This window comes from Anomalospiza imberbis, chromosome 11, assembly GCF_031753505.1.
Source record: "Anomalospiza imberbis isolate Cuckoo-Finch-1a 21T00152 chromosome 11, ASM3175350v1, whole genome shotgun sequence".
NCBI classification, from domain to species: Eukaryota; Metazoa; Chordata; class Aves; order Passeriformes; family Viduidae; genus Anomalospiza; species Anomalospiza imberbis.
This window is the reverse complement of record NC_089691.1, coordinates 3275596-3293540: the sequence shown is the minus strand read 5'-3', so window position 1 is coordinate 3293540 and position 17945 is coordinate 3275596. Positions and strand designations below refer to the sequence as shown.

Below are 17945 nucleotides of genomic sequence, written 5' to 3'. Positions count from 1 at the left end.
AGGGGAAGCAATACGAAATTGGCATTTGATAGTACTCAGGAGAAGGATGAAACCCCAGCAATTTGGCTTAACCGACTAAAATGAAATTTCCAGTTAGATTCAAATATAGACCCAGACAGCCCAGAGGGTCAAGTCCTCTTGAAGGTCCAGTTTGTCACCAAATCCTGGCCCGATATTAGACGGAAGCTAGAAAAGATGGAGGACTGGCAAGAAAAGAACATGAATGCATTGCTCAAAGAAGCCCTAAGAGTGTATTTAAGAAGGGAAGAAGAAAAAGCCAAAACTAAGGCTAGAATTATGGTCGCAGTTGCTCGAGAAAGTATAAGAGCAGACAGATCACCAGCACTGCCATCTAAGTCAAGTGAGAATAGACCAGGGCCATTATCTAAAAAAAGTAGAGACCAACCAGCACCATCATATGGAGCAAATAAGAACTTTAATGAGTTCAGGAAACCTGAGGCTTCACAAAGCAAAAGGAGGTACTATTACTGTGGTGAGATAGGACACCTTAAAAGGAATTGTCAGAAGTTTCAGCTTGATGAGGCAATGCATAAAGACAAGACAAGAAGTCTTAGAAGAGATTTCAAGGGGAGACGACAAGGGGTGTCAGGGGCTCTATAAGTTAGGGGATCCAGCGAACCATCAAGAAGAGCCCTTGGTAAACTTTGAGGCTGGTCCCCACTATGTCACAGGTGCCGGTGACATCATCCGCCTTCCAGGCGGCGGGGGCGCCTTTGCCGCAACTATCAGCTTCGGCACACCCGGCATTGCAGGGACTGCACGGGGCGGCCCCGGACCGGTGGCAGCCGCCACCGCCCGCGGCTCCGCAGCCCCCCCCTTTCCGGACTGCGTTCGCGGGGAGGCCGGCGCCGCCCGCAGTCCACGGCGCAGCGGGGGCTGGAGCCCCCCCGACTCCTTCGCTGATGGAGCCTGTGCAGATGTACGGGTCCCGCCCTCTTGTACTGCTGGGACCGGCAATGGAGCCTCTGATCCATCCCCTGGCACGCGCCCCGCTGCAAGCGGGGGCTTCTGCTTCGCCAACGGGACAGGCGCAGCTGACAGGCGCAGCGCCTCCCTGCGCGCCGTGCGGACCGGCGGATTTGATATCCTTTGAGATACCAGCGTCAGTTGTGCAGCAGCACATCCTGGGCGGGACCACCATGTCGTTCTCCGTCCCACCCTCTGTGGGACTGGCTCCCGCGCCAGGGGCGGGGGCTGCCCTCCCCGCCCCGCCTGCCATGGCGCCACTCCTGAGAGAGACGCCGCCGCCGCTGCTGCCGCCGCGGTCCCCCACCCCGGGACTGACATCGCCGCCGGCGCTGAACCGACCGCCGCCGACCCCGGGAATGGCAGAGTTGTCGCAGCCGCCGCCGTGACCGCCAGCGCCGAGAGAGGCCGCTGAAGCCACGCCGCCCGCTCCGCTTGGGCTGGCGGCATGCCACGGCATGGGGGAGACTGCATCCTCCGCGCTGCTCGCTGCGGGTGGGGAGCGCCCGCAGGGCACCGCGGCTCCCGCCGCCACGCCGCCTGAAGCCGACTCATCAGCAGCGACTTCGCTCTGTGATTCGCCGCCGGCAAAGGCAGGCAGCCCTGTGCTGGACAACACATCCAGCCTGTTTGTATCAGAGCCTGCATCCAGCCCACCACTCCCTCTGCTTCCCCCAGACTGCCCCGAGCTCCGTCCCACTGAGGCAGAGGCAGAGGCAGTGGGAGGGAGCACCGGCTGGGTCCGCAGCAGCGCCACTGCTGCTGGTACTATGGCTGGGGATGGGGATGGGGCCGCGATCCAGTCCATTGTATCGCGGGGCAGTGCAAACACACCGGGAGCGAAGAGCAGCCCCTTGTACTGGGCAGGCATGAATGTGCAAAGGTCTCTAAAACCAGGGTGGAATTTTATATTCCCGGGAAAACCCGCACCTCCTGCTTCTGTTCGTAGAGCGGGAGGAGCGGGGTCCCGAGAAGCTGTGGCTTGATCCATGGCTGAGTGGGGCGGGGGGAGGTCGAAAAGCCGGAGGAAATACCGGAATTCTCGCAGCCTGGTGGGGGCGTGCACCGAAATATAAGGTTGGAATGGGTCGCCCCTTGGCGGGTGGCCATGGAGTGTCCCAGGGACCCCAGATTCAAGTGCCCCAAGTGATGCCTATGAGAAGCTGGGGGGAGGGACCGAGCCGCGTGGATCTTGGCTCGGCAGAGAGCCTGGGTTCTCTGCCCCCCCGGCCAGGTTTGGGACGCTTGGCCCGGCCCCCTGGACCGGGTCCTCCGCCTCGCCGAGCACCGCAGGGTCCTAGAGCCCGCAGGTGCTGCTGGCTTTTCTGGGAAAAAAAAAAAAAAAGGCGGAAAGAGCTGTGTTTTACTGACAGCTCAAAGTACTGGAAAGCCACGAGAGCCTCGGCCCAAGTGATTAAATTAAGGGCTGTGGCCATGGCATTTCAGAGATTTCATGACATTTCAGAGATTTCGCAAGTGTTTCTGAATTGGGTCAATTTCACTCAATTGCTTTGAAAGCTTTGAGGATGCAATCTGGACCTGATTTCAAATTTGTCACTCATTGAGGACATGACTGCATGGGCCAAAAGCCTTGCATGATTCTTCTATTAAGTGCACACACCTTGCAAAAGCATTTTGATGAATGCCAACCAAGGCTTGACCTGCTGCACCTTATTGGCTGGGATAAATCCCAGAGGCCTAAAGGCTTTGCAACTGTGGTAAACAGATGTTGCTCATCTTGCCAGGTTCCGAATTTTGCTGATTTGGGTATGTGCACGTGTTTGTTAATAGCTTCTTTTCTGTCATGTGGGCATCTGCTCACACTGGGAAATGGGTTTTGACAAGTTGGACTGCTAGTCCTTTGGCAGACTGACAATGAGTTGTTACTATGCTAGAGTTGGTAAATGATTTATTGAAATTTATAATAAGAGTTTGGAACCTCTTTGACTGTTCTGAGCCAATATCCAAATTGAGGTTTTGATTGATTGGAGTTGATAAAACGCTCGAGCTGTGTTTGTTCTTTCCTGCAAGGGCCCTGCAGGAGGGCACAAACACCGCCTTTTTCTTTTTTCTTTTCTGTAAACAAAACGGAGGAAATGTGGATATTCTCAGTTCAGTCAGAGAGAAAAAGAGAAGGTTTTCTGACCAGGTGAGAGCCTGGGAGACAGTTGGGAAAGAATGTAAATAATTATCTAATCTATCTTGTTGTTCACATTGTTCATAGACATGTTCTGCCACCGTGCGTCATTCACTGCACACCAATGGTGTGAGATGTTTTTACTCTAAGACCAATGAAATTAGTCCGCACTATGTTCTCTATAAATACAGCGGTGCATTTAAAATAAATCGGAGTTCATTCTCTTTGCCTTTGATTTGGAGTCATTTTCGTTCCCGTCCTGCTCTACGGCGACACCTCCTCTGCAGGCTCAGTATTCTGGGAGTTCCACAAGCCTCAGCTGCCAAATGTACTTTGCTCTGGATAGTTCTTGTTGTGCAGTACACAGGGAGAATATTTTGTGCTAGATTCCCCTCAGGGCTTTGAGGTAAATCTCAGGAATTCTGGTGATTTTAATGTCCAGATGAACTTTTTATGGGTAGTAAGGAAAAGGGAAGAAGTGTTAGCGTCAGGATCCACACACAATCAGAATTGATTGTATATGAAGGTGTTTTATTGAAGCGCGCGGAAGCCCCGGGGTGAGACCCCAGATCTGGGCTTCAACGATACACCCGAATCGGTAGCTTATAACCCCTTCTACTCTCCCCCACCCCACATTAATTATTAAACTTATATTGTTCCATTCTAGTTCCCATTCCCACACAGGTGCAGTTTCGCTTGACCTACTGAAGACTATGCTTGATTTGCTGAAGACCATGCTTGATCTGGTTAGGACAATCACTGTAACGGGGCTATCATTCACTCCCACGGCCTGGCTGTCCTGCAGGTCCAGGCCTGTTCCTTCTACCTGCCTGCTCTGGCCACCACCAACCCCCGATACAGTTTAGAAATCATTCCTATGATTTCAATTCTAAGCTACTGAATTGAACCCTTACTCCGTCAGAAGTACCATGGAAAATTAATTGCTCAAAATGTGAGTGGCCCAACCACACTAAAAACAAAGTCTAAACTGAAGAATTTTTTTTTTTTTTTCCCCTGACAGGTGGGGTAAAACATGCAGTGCTAGTAAAGTCTTTCACAGACGCAGCCAGCAACCAGCTGTATGAAAATCAAAGTGGTAAAGGATGAGACAGGGCAAGGAAGAATCTTCAGCCCTTCCTGTTGAAGGTAGTACAGGATGCAAACCGACTCTGGCTGTTGTCCATAGGTAACGGGTGTCATTTGTAAAGGAGAGCAGGTGCCCAAAGCTGTTGGTGGCCCATACCCTGCCGAGCCTGGCCCAGTTCCAGTCCTAGCTGGACCAGGGCGGCGGGCTCGGGAGGGGAGGAGGTGGGGGGATCTCGGGAGGCTTCCACTTCACAGCTGGGTTGGGGGGCCGTGGGGGAGGCACAGAGTGCTGGTGCTCTGCTTTCTTGGGCAACTGTTGCTGCGGAGGCCACAGCTGAGAGCTGCCAAAGCCGCCGGTCTCTGAGCTCCCTGGGGGCGAGGGAGAGTCACGCCTTCCCTCTCGGCCAGGGTGCGGGAACTGCCGCAGCGCGACTGTGGAGAGAGGAGCGGGTGAGGCCCCCGGCTGCCAGTGGCACACTGGGACCTTCCTGCACAGCAGGGCCCAGAGCTGGCAAGGCTCCCCAGCACGGCTGGAGCTGCTGGCACAGCTTGGCCCAGCTGGACAGCTGCCCCTCAAGGCCCCGGCGAGCAGGGGACGGCTCTGGGCAGGCTCCCTGGCCAGGAGCGGGCCCCAGAGCGCGTCTGCCTTTCGAAGGCAATCTCGTCCCCGCTCTTTCTACTCCCCACCTTGCCTTGCCTCTGCCCTGTGCCCCTGGGGCTGCTCTTGGCCAGGCAGCCTCAGTGGGAGCCAGCACTGGCTGCAGCCCCAGCGGGCCCCCCAGGACAAGGCCCAGCAATGAAGAGGCCAATGAAAGCACTGGGCAGCAGCAGAACCCTCAGCAGAGCTCTTTGGACAACCACGCACTGGCCACAAATCCACTGCAGCCTCACTGGGAACATTTCCTGACTATAACAGACTTTCAAAAGAAGCTGTTTGAGGGCAAGAGCAAAAAAAAAAAAAAAAACTCAACGCTTTCTCTTCCAGGAATACCAGATTCCAAAGCAGCACAACATGAAGACAAGCTCCAAAAGTAGCATGCCTGCCATTATCCCTAGCCAGGAGCCTGTTCCCTGACAGAAACCCATTCTGATGCTCTTCTGGGAATCTGGAACAGGTGTTGTGGGGCTGGCTGCATCTGTGGGAGCAATGGGGAGCGTGAGTCCACGCTGTGCTGCACTGCTGAGCTGGCAGCACGGTGGATACGGCCAGGACGTTCCCTGCTTCCCCCAGAGCTGGGGCCTGCAGGCACCTTGCCGCCCCTCGGCACAGGCTGTGCCACCCAGCAAAGCCCGGCAGGCCGGGAGGAGAGCCCGGGGCCAGCAGGAAGCTGAGAGAAGCCCCTGCTCTAGAAGTGAGGCAGTTGTTGCAGAAGCAAACAAAGATGGTGACTTGACGAGATTCCCACTGTGCTCAAAGTTTGCCTCTGAAGACTGAGAGGTGAGCTTGTCAGAAATCCCAGAACACGTCAGGGAAAAGGTTTTATGTTAGATGTTGTGATCAGGCACAATCTCCAGAGGGAAAAGAGCCTCTGAAGCAGGCTGTGAGTCTTGGGGTGTATTAGTTCTTAGTAGAGTATAGATTACCAATTAAATGCAATTTTATTTTTGATTCTAGAAATGTAAAAATGTTCTAAGTTTTTCTGAATTCTAAAACTACTTTGAAAAATATGGAACTGTGTGGGAAAAGGGACGAAATATTTGGAGAATTTTCTATGAAAAATATTCCTAAATCTTGAAAAATGAAAAATAAACATAGTAGCTGCTGGTCTCGGGAGCCTGATGCCCGGCTGCTGCCTGCCCATCACTGGCTGTGACCAGACAAGCAGCTCTGCCAGTGCTGGTGGTAGAACCCAGGGACCAGAGCCGACGCACAAAGATGTTGCTCAAGCTCTTCCCTGGCAGGAGGGCTGCACCTTCAGTCCTGGAAAGACATCAGAGGCAGCATCCTCAGGGACAGAGGGTCCTATTCTGGGGGGTGGCAGCATGTCCCCAGCAATAAGTGGGTGATGCAGCTGTGGAAGGGACAATGGACACGGGCACAGAGATGCATGACAGGTCCAGTTCTCCCTGACTGACGTCTTTGGCCGGTCTTGTGAAGCAGCAGAGGCGCTCCTGTGGAGAGAGGAGTGGGTCAGGCTCCCGGATGCCAGTGGCACACTGGGACCCTCCTGCACAGCAGGGCCCAGAGCTGGCAAGGCTCCCCAGCACGGCTGGAGCTGCTGGCACAGCTTGGCCCAGCTGGACAGCTGCCCCTCAAGGCCCCGGCGAGCAGGGGACGGCTCTGGGCAGGCTCCCTGGCCAGGAGCGGGCCCCAGAGCACGTCTGCCTTTTGAGGGCAATCTCGTCCCCGCTCTTTCTCCTCCCCACCTTGCCTTGCCTCTGCCCTGTGCCCCTGGGGCTGCTCTTGGCCAGGCAGCCTCAGTGGGAGCCAGCACTGGCTGCAGCCCCAGCGGGCCCCCCAGGACAAGGCCCAGCAATGAAGAGGCCAATGAAAGCACTGGGCAGCAGCAGAACCCTCAGCAGAGCTCTTTGGACAACCACGGACCGGCCACAACTCCACTGCAGCCTCACTGGGAACATTCCCTGTCTACACTATGCTTCCAAAAGAAGCTGTTTGAGGGAATGATGAACAAAACACTCACCGTTTTCTCTTCCAATACTTCCAAATTCCGGCACAGCATAAAATGAAGACAAGCTCCAAAAGAAGCATGCCTGCCATTAACCCTAGCCAGCAGCCTGTTCCCTGACAGAAACCCGTTCCAATGCCCTTCTGGGAATCTGGAACAGGTGTTGTGGGGCCGGCAGCATCTGTGGGAGCAATGGGGAGCGTGAGCCCGCGCTGTGCTGCGCTGCTGAGCTGGCAGCACGGTGGATACGGCCAGGACGTTCTCTGCTTCCCCCAGAGCTGGGGCCTGCAGGCACCTTGCCGCCCCTCGGCACAGGCTGTGCCACCCAGCAAAGCCCAGCCGGCCGGGAGGAGAGCCCGGGGCCAGCGCAGCTGCTTGGGCAGTCGCTGCTTGGAGGGACAGGGGCCAAACCCATCCCTGAGCAGCCCCTGCCAGCCCTGGCCCTCCCTGCCCCGTGACAGCTCCCCCAGCCCCAGGGGACAGAGTCAGGCCCTGTCAGGAGCCAGTGCAGCCCCTGCCCAGTCAGGAGCCAGGGCTGGCTCTGGCCCTGGGCTGGCAGCAGGGCTCCCGCTCGGGGCTGCTCCTGTGCCTTGGGCCTCTGGGCGCTCAGGGCCAGCTGCGGGAGCAGCTGCAGCGGGAGAGGCGTCGGTGCTCGAGGCCCGATTCCCTGGGGCTGGGAACGAGCTCCAGAGGCCTCGAAGCCGAGGCGCCTCCAGCTTTGGCTGCTGCCGGGCCGTGCAAGGGCAGGGCCTGGGGGAAGAGCTGCTGCCACACAGCCCCGCCGAGGGCTGAGCCCAGCTGAGCCCAGCAAAGCAATTACCTCCTTTGCCTGTGCCCGTGCCTGTGTCCGTGCCTGGCATTGTGTTCTTTCCTCCAGCAGTGGTGGGCACTGAGCCACTGCTTCCTCTGGGATGTGCCACCTTCAGCATAGACTTTTTCTCTTTCGCTTGAGAAAGGAAAAAGGACAGCTGGATCAGATGGAGCCATTCACCATTCCAGGACATGACATCTTCAGGAGACAATACTTGTCAAAGTCATGGATAAGGATCAGTAGAAAATGGCCAGGTTATTGGGGCTGTGCCAATGACCTCCCTCACCAAAGCAGCCCCTACACCTGGTCTGCCCAGAGATCGGGAAATTGCAGGGGATCTCAGGGTGTGCATGGCCCATGCTGCAGGTTGGCTCCCTGTCAGCTGGTGCCAAATGCCTTCCTGCAGAGGCTGGGGAGAAGCTGCAGCCAGGCCAGGCGGGCAAACAGCCCTGTAGGCCGTGAAAGCAGCAGCAGGGCAGCCAGGCCGCCATGGATCCCTTCCCGCTGTGCCGGGCACGGCGTGTCCAGATGTGCAGGGAAAGGCCCCGGCTGCTGAGTCCCAGGGGAAGGCTGAAGGAAATGCACCCACCACGGCGTCTCTCCAGGTCAGTCAGCATCTGGTCTAGATGTTTGGCTGCCTCCAGGGATTTACTGTCTCCTCTGTCTTTGTTCTTCCATGTAGGAGGACCTTAACAGAACGTTGTTCCACGTCTCCTTCAGGCCAGAGTGGCAGTGAGTGCCCCTGGGTGATTGGTGCCCTCCAAGGCACTCCCTCAGCTCTGCCTTCCACTCAGGAGCAGGGGCAGGGGGACCACGTGCCTGCGGTGGCCCCACACTGGGATGGAAGGAGCCCCTTGCGGGGCAGTTGGGGGAGAAAGGACTCCCTGGAGCTGCCAGCAGCTCGAAACCCAGCCCCAGCCTGGGCCAGGGCTTGGCAGCAGAAGCAGGAGCAGCTCAGGCTCCCTGGGCCCGGCAAAGGAGCTGCGAAAGGCACAGCCCCGGGGCACAGCCCTGGGCCCGGCCCCTTCCCTCTCTGCTCTTCTCCGTGGCTGCACAGAGCACCCGGAAGGACACACTGTCATGGCACATGGGTGGAAGATGGAGAGCTAAATGCTCCTTCCTCCCACTGACAGCGATCCTGTGGGATCACTGTTGGGCACAAGAGTAGAAATTCGGAGGACAGGATTTCCAGAATCCATCCAACTTCAAAGCATCTTTATGGAAATCACACATGAATATTACTCTGGACAATAATTACTCGGTTAGGAAAGGGTTGCTGATAACCTACCTTCACCAAGCTCCAAGACGCCTGAACCGTGGTTTGCCCGCATTTCTAAAAGATGCAAGTCACGGTCCCAATCTAGAAAGGAGCACGGATGGGAAATGTTCCTTGGTGTGCTGGGATCCCCTTCTATGGGGAAGTGAGCACTGCAAGGGGCTCAGGTAATGCTGTGTGCCCGCACTGCCAAGCAGCAGAGAGGGCAGCTCAAGCCTCAGCAGGGCTCAGCAGGCCCAGAGGCACAGCAATTACCTCCTGTGACTGTGCCTGGCATCGCCTCCCTTCCTGCAGCAGAGGCTGCCAATGAGCCACTGCTTCCTCTGGGAATCTCAACCTTCAGCACAGCCTCTCCTTCCATCTCTGGGGAAAGGAAAAGGGACAGCTGGATCAGGTGGGGCTGTTCCCCAGTGGGAAGGTGGCATCTTCAGGAGGCAATGCTTGTCTCTGTCATGCATGAGATTCAGGATAAAGACCAGGTTATTGGGGCTGCTCCAGGGCCCACCCTCCTCCAAAGAGCTGCCCCTCCAGATGTGTTCAGAGAGCAGGAAATTGCAGGGGATCTCAGGTTGGGCTCCCTGGCAGCTGGTGCCAAATGCCTTCCTGCAGAGGCTGGGGAGAAGCTGCAGCCAGGCCAGGCTGGCAAACAGCCCTGCAGGCCGTGAACGCAGCAGCAGGGCAGCCAGGCCTCCATGGATCCCTTCCCGCTGTGCCGGGCACGGCGTGTCCAGATGTGCAGGGAAAGGCCCCGGCTACTGAATCCCAGGGGAAGGCTGAGGGAAATGCACCCACCACGGCGTCTCTCCAGGTCAGTCAGCATCTGGTCTAGATGTTTGGCTGCCTCCAGGGGTTTACTGTCTCCTCTGTCTTTGTTCTTCCATGTAGGAGGACCTTAACAGAAAGTTGTTCCACGTCTCCTTCAGGCCAGAGTGGCAGTGAGTGCCCCTGGGTGATTGGTGCCCTCCAAGGCACTCCCTCATCTCTGCCTTCCACTCAGGAGCAGGGGCAGGGGGACCACGTGCCTGTGGTGGCCCCACACTGGGATGGAAGGAGCCCCTTGCGGGGCAGTTGGGGGAGAAAGGACTCCCTGGAGCTGCCAGCAGCTCTAAACCCAGCCCCAGCCTGGGCCAGGGCTTGGCAGCAGCAGCAGGAGCAGCTCAGGCTCCCTGGGGCCAGCAAAGGAGCTGCCAAAGGCACAGCCCCGGGGCACAGCCCTGGGCCCGGCCCCTTCCCTCTCTGCTCTTCTCCGTGGCTGCACAGAGCAGCCGGAAGGACACACTGGCATTGCACATGGGTGGAAGATGGAGAGCTAAATGCTCCTTCCTCCCACTGACAGCGATCCTGTGGGATCACTGTTGGGCACAAGAGTAGAAATTCGGAGGACAGGATTTCCAGAATCCATCCAACTTCAAAGCATCTTAATGGAAATCACACATGAATATTACTCTGGACAATAATTACTCGGTTAGGAAAGGGTTGCCGATAACCTACCTTCACCAAGCTCCAAGACGCCTGAACCGTGGTTCGCCCGCATTTCTAAAAGATGCGAGTCACGGTCCCAATCTAGAAAGGAGCACGGATGGGAAATGTTCCTTGGTGTGCTGGGATCCCCTTCTATGGGGAAGTGAGCACTGCAAGGGGCTCAGGTCATGCTGTGTGCCCGCACTGCCAAGCAGCAGAGAGGGCAGCTCAAGCCTCAGCAGGGCTCAGCAGGCCCAGAGGCGCAGCAATTACCTCCTGTGACTGTGCCTGGCATCGCCTCCCTTCCTGCAGAGGAGGCTGCCAATGAGCCACTGCTTCCTCCGGGAATCTCAACCTTCAGCACAGCCTCTCCTTCCATCTCTGGGGAAAGGAAAAGGGACAGCTGGATCAGGTGGGGCTGTTCCCCACTGGGAAGGTGGCATCTTCAGGAGGCAATGCTTGTCTCTGTCATGCATGAGATTCAGGATAAAGACCAGGTTATTGGGGCTGCTCCAGGGCCCACCCTCCTCCAAAGAACTGCCCCTCCAGATGTGTTCAGAGAGCAGGAAATTGCAGGGGATCTCAGGTTGGGCTCCCTGGCAGCTGGTGCCAAATGCCTTCCTGCAGAGGCTGGGGAGAAGCTGCAGCCAGGCCAGGCTGGCAAACAGCCCTGCAGGCCGTGAAAGCAGCAGCAGGGCAGCCAGGCCGCCATGGATCCCTTCCCGCTGTGCCGGGCATAGCGTGTCCAGATGTGCCGGGAAAGGCCCTGGCTGCTGAATCCCAGGGGAAGGCTGAGGGAAATGCACCCACCACGGCGTCTCTCCAGGTCAGTCAGCATCTGGTCTAGATGTTTGGCTGCCTCCAGGAATTTACTGTCTCCTCTGTCTTTGTTCTTCCATGTAGGAGGACCTTAACAGAAAGTTGTTCCACGTCTCCTTCAGGCCAGAGTGGCAGTGAGTGCCCCTGGGTGATTGGTGCCCTCCAAGGCACTCCCTCAGCTCTGCCTTCCACTCAGGAGCAGGGGCAGGGGGACCATGTGCCTGCGGTGGCCCCACACTGGGATGGAAGGAGCCCCTTGCGGGGCAGTCAGGGGAGAAAGGACTCCCTGGAGCTGCCAGCAGCTCTAAACCCAGCCCCAGCCTGGGCCAGGGCTTGGCAGCAGCAGCAGGAGCAGCTCAGGCTCCCTGGGGCCAGCAAAGGAGCTGCCAAAGGCACAGCCCCGGGGCACAGCCCTGGGCCCGGCCCCTTCCCTCTCTGCTCTTCTCCGTGGCTGCACAGAGCAGCCGGAAGGACACACTGGCATTGCACATGGGTGGAAGATGGAGAGCTAAATGCTCCTTCCTCCCACTGACAGCGATCCTGTGGGATCACTGTTGGGCACAAGAGTAGAAATTCGGAGGACAGGATTTCCAGAATCCATCCAACTTCAAAGCATCTTTATGGAAATCACACATGAATATTACTCTGGACAATAATTGCTCGGTTAGGAAAGGGTTGCTGATAACTTACCTTCACCAAGCTCCAAGACGCCTGAACCGTGGTTTGCCCGCATTTCTAAAAGATGCGAGTCACGGTCCCAATCTAGAAAGGAGCACGGATGGGAAATGTTCCTTGGTGTGCTGGGATCCCCTTCTATGGGGAAGTGAGCACTGCAAGGGGCTCAGGTAATGCTGTGTGCCCGCACTGCCAAGCAGCAGAGAGGGCAGCTCAAGCCTCAGCAGGGCTCAGCAGGCCCAGAGGCACAGCAATTACCTCCTGTGACTGTGCCTGGCATCGCCTCCCTTCCTGCAGAGGAGGCTGCCAATGAGCCACTGCTTCCTCCGGGAATCTCAACCTTCAGCACAGCCTCTCCTTCCATCTCTGGGGAAAGGAAAAGGGACAGCTGGATCAGGTGGGGCTGTTCCCCAGTGGGAAGGTGGCATCTTCAGGAGGCAATGCTTGTCTCTGTCATGCATGAGATTCAGGATAAAGACCAGGTTATTGGGGCTGCTCCAGGGCCCACCCTCCTCCAAAGAGCTGCCCCTCCAGATGTGTTCAGAGAGCAGGAAATTGCAGGGGATCTCAGGTTGGGCTCCCTGGCAGCTGGTGCCAAATGCCTTCCTGCAGAGGCTGGGGAGAAGCTGCAGCCAGGCCAGGCTGGCAAACAGCCCTGCAGGCCGTGAAAGCAGCAGCAGGGCAGCCAGGCCGCCATGGATCCCTTCCCGCTGTGCCGGGCACGGCGTGTCCAGATGTGCCGGGAAAGGCCCTGGCTGCTGAGTCCCAGGGGAAGGCTGAGGGAAATGCACCCACCACGGCGTCTCTCCAGGTCAGTCAGCATCTGGTCTAGATGTTTGGCTGCCTCCAGGAATTTACTGTCTCCTCTGTCTTTGTTCTTCCATGTAGGAGGACCTTAACAGAAAGTTGTTCCACGTCTCCTTCAGGCCAGAGTGGCACTGAGTGCCCCTGGGTGATTGGTGCCCTCCAAGGCACTCCCTCAGCTCTGCCTTCCACTCAGGAGCAGGGGCAGGGGGACCACGTGCCTGTGGTGGCCCCACACTGGGATGGAAGGAGCCCCTTGCGGGGCAGTTGGGGGAGAAAGGACTCCCTGGAGCTGCCAGCAGCTCTAAACCCAGCCCCAGCCTGGGCCAGGGCTTGGCAGCAGCAGCAGGAGCAGCTCAGCCTCCCTGGGGCCAGCAAAGGAGCTGCCAAAGGCACAGCCCCGGGGCACAGCCCTGGGCCCGGCCCCTTCCCTCTCTGCTCTTCTCCATGGCTGCACAGAGCACCCGGAAGGACACACTGGCATGGCACATGGGTGGAAGATGGAGAGCTAAATGCTCCTTCCTCCCACTGACAGCGATCCTGTGGGATCACTGTTGGGCACAAGAGTAGAAATTCGGAGGACAGGATTTCCAGAATCCATCCAACTTCAAAGCATCTTTATGGAAATCACACATGAATATTACTCTGGACAATAATTACTCGGTTAGGAAAGGGTTGCTGATAACTTACCTTCACCAAGCTCCAAGACGCCTGAACCGTGGTTTGCCCGCATTTCTAAAAGATGCGAGTCACGGTCCCAATCTAGAAAGGAGCACGGATGGGAAATGTTCCTTGGTGTGCTGGGATCCCCTTCTATGGGGAAGTGAGCACTGCAAGGGGCTCAGGTCATGCTGTGTGCCCGCACTGCCAAGCAGCAGAGAGGGCAGCTCAAGCCTCAGCAGGGCTCAGCAGGCCCAGAGGCACAGCAATTACCTCCTGTGACTGTGCCTGGCATCGCCTCCCTTCCTGCAGAGGAGGCTGCCAATGAGCCACTGCTTCCTCCGGGAATCTCAACCTTCAGCACAGCCTCTCCTTCCATCTCTGGGGAAAGGAAAAGGGACAGCTGGATCAGGTGGGGCTGTTCCCCAGTGGGAAGGTGGCATCTTCAGGAGGCAATGCTTGTCTCTGTCATGCATGAGATTCAGGATAAAGACCAGGTTATTGGGGCTGCTCCAGGGCCCACCCTCCTCCAAAGAGCTGCCCCTCCAGATGTGTTCAGAGAGCAGGAAATTGCAGGGGATCTCAGGTTGGGCTCCCTGGCAGCTGGTGCCAAATGCCTTCCTGCAGAGGCTGGGGAGAAGCTGCAGCCAGGCCAGGCTGGCAAACAGCCCTGCAGGCCGTGAAAGCAGCAGCAGGGCAGCCAGGCCGCCATGGATCCCTTCCCGCTGTGCCGGGCACGGCGTGTCCAGATGTGCAGGGAAAGGCCCCGGCTACTGAATCCCAGGGGAAGGCTGAGGGAAATGCACCCACCACGGCGTCTCTCGAGGTCAGTCAGCATCTGGTCTAGATGTTTGGCTGCCTCCAGGGATTTACTGTCTCCTCTGTCTTTGTTCTTCCATGTAGGAGGACCTTAACAGAACATTGTTCCACGTCTCCTTCAGGCCAGAGTGGCAGTGAGTGCCCCTGGGTGATTGGTGCCCTCCAAGGCACTCCCTCAGCTCTGCCTTCCACTCAGGAGCAGGGGCAGGGGGACCACGTGCCTGCGGTGGCCCCACACTGGGATGGAAGGAGCCCCTTGCAGGGCAGTTGGGGGAGAAAGGACTCCCTGGAGCTGCCAGCAGCTCTAAACCCAGCCCCAGCCTGGGCCAGGGCTTGGCAGCAGCAGCAGGAGCAGCTCAGGCTCCCTGGGGCCGGCAAAGGAGCTGCCAAAGGCACAGCCCCGGGGCACAGCCCTGGGCCCGGCCCCTTCCCTCTCTGCTCTTCTCCGTGGCTGCACAGAGCACCCGGAAGGACACACTGGCATGGCACATGGGTGGAAGATGGAGAGCTAAATGCTCCTTCCTCCCACTGACAGCGATCCTGTGGGATCACTGTTGGGCACAAGAGTAGAAATTCGGAGGACAGGATTTCCAGAATCCATCCAACTTCAAAGCATCTTTATGGAAATCACACATGAATATTACTCTGGACAATAATTGCTCGGTTAGGAAAGGGTTGCTGATAACTTACCTTCACCAAGCTCCAAGACGCCTGAACCGTGGTTTGCCAGCATTTCTACAAGATGCGAGTCACGGTCCCAATCTAGAAAGGAGCACGGATGGGAAATGTTCCTTGGTGTGCTGGGATCCCCTTCTATGGGGAAGTGAGCACTGCAAGGGGCTCAGGTAATGCTGTGTGCCCGCACTGCCAAGCAGCAGAGAGGGCAGCTCAAGCCTCAGCAGGGCTCAGCAGGCCCAGAGGCACAGCAATTACCTCCTGTGACTGTGCCTGGCATCGCCTCCCTTCCTGCAGCAGAGGCTGCCAATGAGCCACTGCTTCCTCCGGGAATCTCAGCCTTCAGCACAGCCTCTCCTTCCATCTCTGGGGAAAGGAAAAGGGACAGCTGGATCAGGTGGGGCTGTTCCCCACTGGGAAGGTGGCATCTTCAGGAGGCAATGCTTGTCTCTGTCATGCATGAGATTCAGGATAAAGACCAGGTTATTGGGGCTGCTCCAGGGCCCACCCTCCTCCAAAGAGCTGCCCCTCCAGATGTGTTCAGAGAGCGGGAAATTGCAGGGGATCTCAGGTTGGGCTCCCTGGCAGCTGGTGCCAAATGCCTTCCTGCAGAGGCTGGGGAGAAGCTGCAGCCAGGCCAGGCTGGCAAACAGCCCTGCAGGCCGTGAACGCAGCAGCAGGGCAGCCAGGCCGCCATGGATCCCTTCCCGCTGTGCCGGGCACGGCGTGTCCAGATGTGCAGGGAAAGGCCCCAGCTGCTGAGTCCCAGGGGAAGGCTGAAGGAAATGCACCCACCACGGCGTCTCTCCAGGTCACTCAGCATCTGGTCCATGTGTTCGGATGCCTGCAGGGATTTACTATCTCCTGTGGGTTCGTTCTTCTGTCTCGGAGGACCTAAAGAGAAGTGTTTGCATTTCAGATGAATGGATCTCACAAAACCAGGGCTCAGCCTGTGGGATCAGCAGGGACTCACAACTCACCCCTGTGATGGGAGCCAGGCTTCTGTGCAGCAACCAGGAAAGGAGCCTGGAAAGTCTTCCCTGCAGACACACCTGTAACTCAACAGGCACAGAAGCTTCTGTCACCGGCTTCCTGCCAGGTTGTCAATGATTATTCTTTTAGGAACATTGACAACATACCTGCAGGAGGCTTAAGAAGCTGGAAATCTTCCTGCAGCCAAGCTGCTGGAGAAGCCTTCCTAGCATGCTCATCTAGAAGGGAGCACAGAACAGAACCATTTCCTGGTGTGCTGGGATCCCCCTCTGCATTAGGGAACTGGGACTGCAAGGTGGTCAGGCAAGGCCGTGGCAGCCAGATGTGAAAGGACACGGCCAAAGCTGCACAGGGGCCTGGGGAGCTCTGGGCTGGCTCCTGGCCACTCTCCACACTTTTGGTAGGCCCTGTGCAACATCCCTGGGAGGGCGGCTGGAGCAGCCCAGGGTCCCTGAGGGCTCTGTCCCTCCCACAGCAGAAACCCTCCCTAAAGCCCAGGGGAAAAGCATCACCCAGTGCTTCCCGGGGAGCAGGGAGCGCTGTCCCGGGAAAGGGGAACCAGGCTGCTGGCTCACCTGCTCCCCGTGCTTGCAGCGGAGCAGCCTGGGCAGCCCTGGCAGGCAGGGCCACGGCCAGGAGGAGCAGGAGGAAGAGGCGCAGAGCAAGGGCCATGGTGCCTTGCCCTCTGCCAGTCCCGCAGCTCTTGCTGCCACCGCTGTCCTCACACAGCTGTCACAGTGTCAGCACCACTGCTGCCAGCGCCGCTGCTGCCACAGCAGTTGTGCTCAAGGACTGACTGCTCGGTCGTTGTGGTGCTGTGCAACCACGGGGCTCTGGCACCTCTGTGACCTCAGAGCCTGCTGTGACCTCAGCCTGCTGTGACCCCAGAGCCTGCTGTGACCTCATGGCCAGACTGGAGTTGTGTGGGGAGTGGGATCTGCCTTCTTTGGCAGGGAGCTCACCCTGCCCAACAGCTCTGTCCAGGGGTTGTGACACATCCCACCCCAGCTGATCTCACAGGATGGGGCATGAAGGGATGGAGAGCAGCCCGGCCAAGAAGGCTGGTGCTAGATGAGAGGCTGGAAATGAATCAGCCATGTGCATCCAAAGGAGAGTGCCCAGGAGGTTGACGGAGGTGATTCCACCTCTTTGCTCTGGTGAGACTCCACCTGGAGTACTGTGGAAGGTGTTTTATACTGCTGGCCGGGGGTCTGTGTACAAATCACGAACGGGACAGGACTGCTGAGGAACGCGTCTCGAGCTGTTTATTTTCTAGCATCAGCCTCATTACATGGTGACGACAATGGGAGGATGCCAGCAGCTCACATCCCCGGCAGCAGACAAAGAACTTAATGTGACAACTTACTTTAAAAGCTTTTTGACCAATCACACAAAGCAAAAGCATATTGACAATAGATTTATCCAACCTCTATAAGCACACGTACCTTTTGTTAATACAGTGCTCGCTTCTTTCAAATACAATACCTACTTGTATTGTAAGCCTTAAAACCCAATGCACAGAGCTCCATTATTAAGCTTAGAACTTCCTAATATCTTGCTAGAGATACTTTTCTGTAGCTTAGGGAGTCATTCTAGCCAAGCGGTAACACACAGACCATTGTACTGTTTGTCCTTACTTTTCCACTTCTTATATAATTTTTCTGCTGACAAATCTTACCGCTACTGCTTAGCTCTAATCGCAGTTCTGCTGTCTCTGAGGCCTGCCTTTTGCAGCTTTCCCAAAACCCTCTAATTTTAAAGATTCCCGCGTTTTACAGCGTCTTCTGTGAGCCAGAGAGAAGTTTGATAAGAGGATCCATGTTTACCCCTGAAAGAATTTTCTACCAAAAGTCATTGACATAGAAACCAAGAAAGCAAGGAGGATAAATAAGAGAAACCTGCAACTGCCTAATCCAATAAGCACTTGGCTTGCCCCTGGTGACCAATGAGCAAACTTATGTGCTTTGGAAGAATGTAGAAAAAGCATGCATGCTAGAATAAAACCAGGGTTTGAAGCCTTCTGGAAATGGCGTGTGTTGCCTTGTATTTTCTCCGTCTCTACCGTGACAGAGTACTGCATCCAGCTCTGGGTCCCCAGCACAGGAAGGACACGGT

At 56.8% G+C, this 17945-nt stretch overlaps 1 long non-coding RNA gene across 2 annotated transcripts in view; it reads right to left on the bottom strand.

Annotated features, from left to right (window-relative positions):
* Nucleotides 1-15710, bottom strand: part of LOC137480451 (uncharacterized) — a 235431-nt gene extending 219721 nt beyond the window's left edge. For both annotated transcript variants that reach the window (XR_011002925.1, XR_011002924.1), the window contains exon 1: nucleotides 15633-15710. This is a non-coding gene — a long non-coding RNA (uncharacterized lncRNA). The remainder of the gene's footprint in view (nucleotides 1-15632) is intronic.
* Between the last annotated feature and the right edge of the window lie 2235 nt (nucleotides 15711-17945).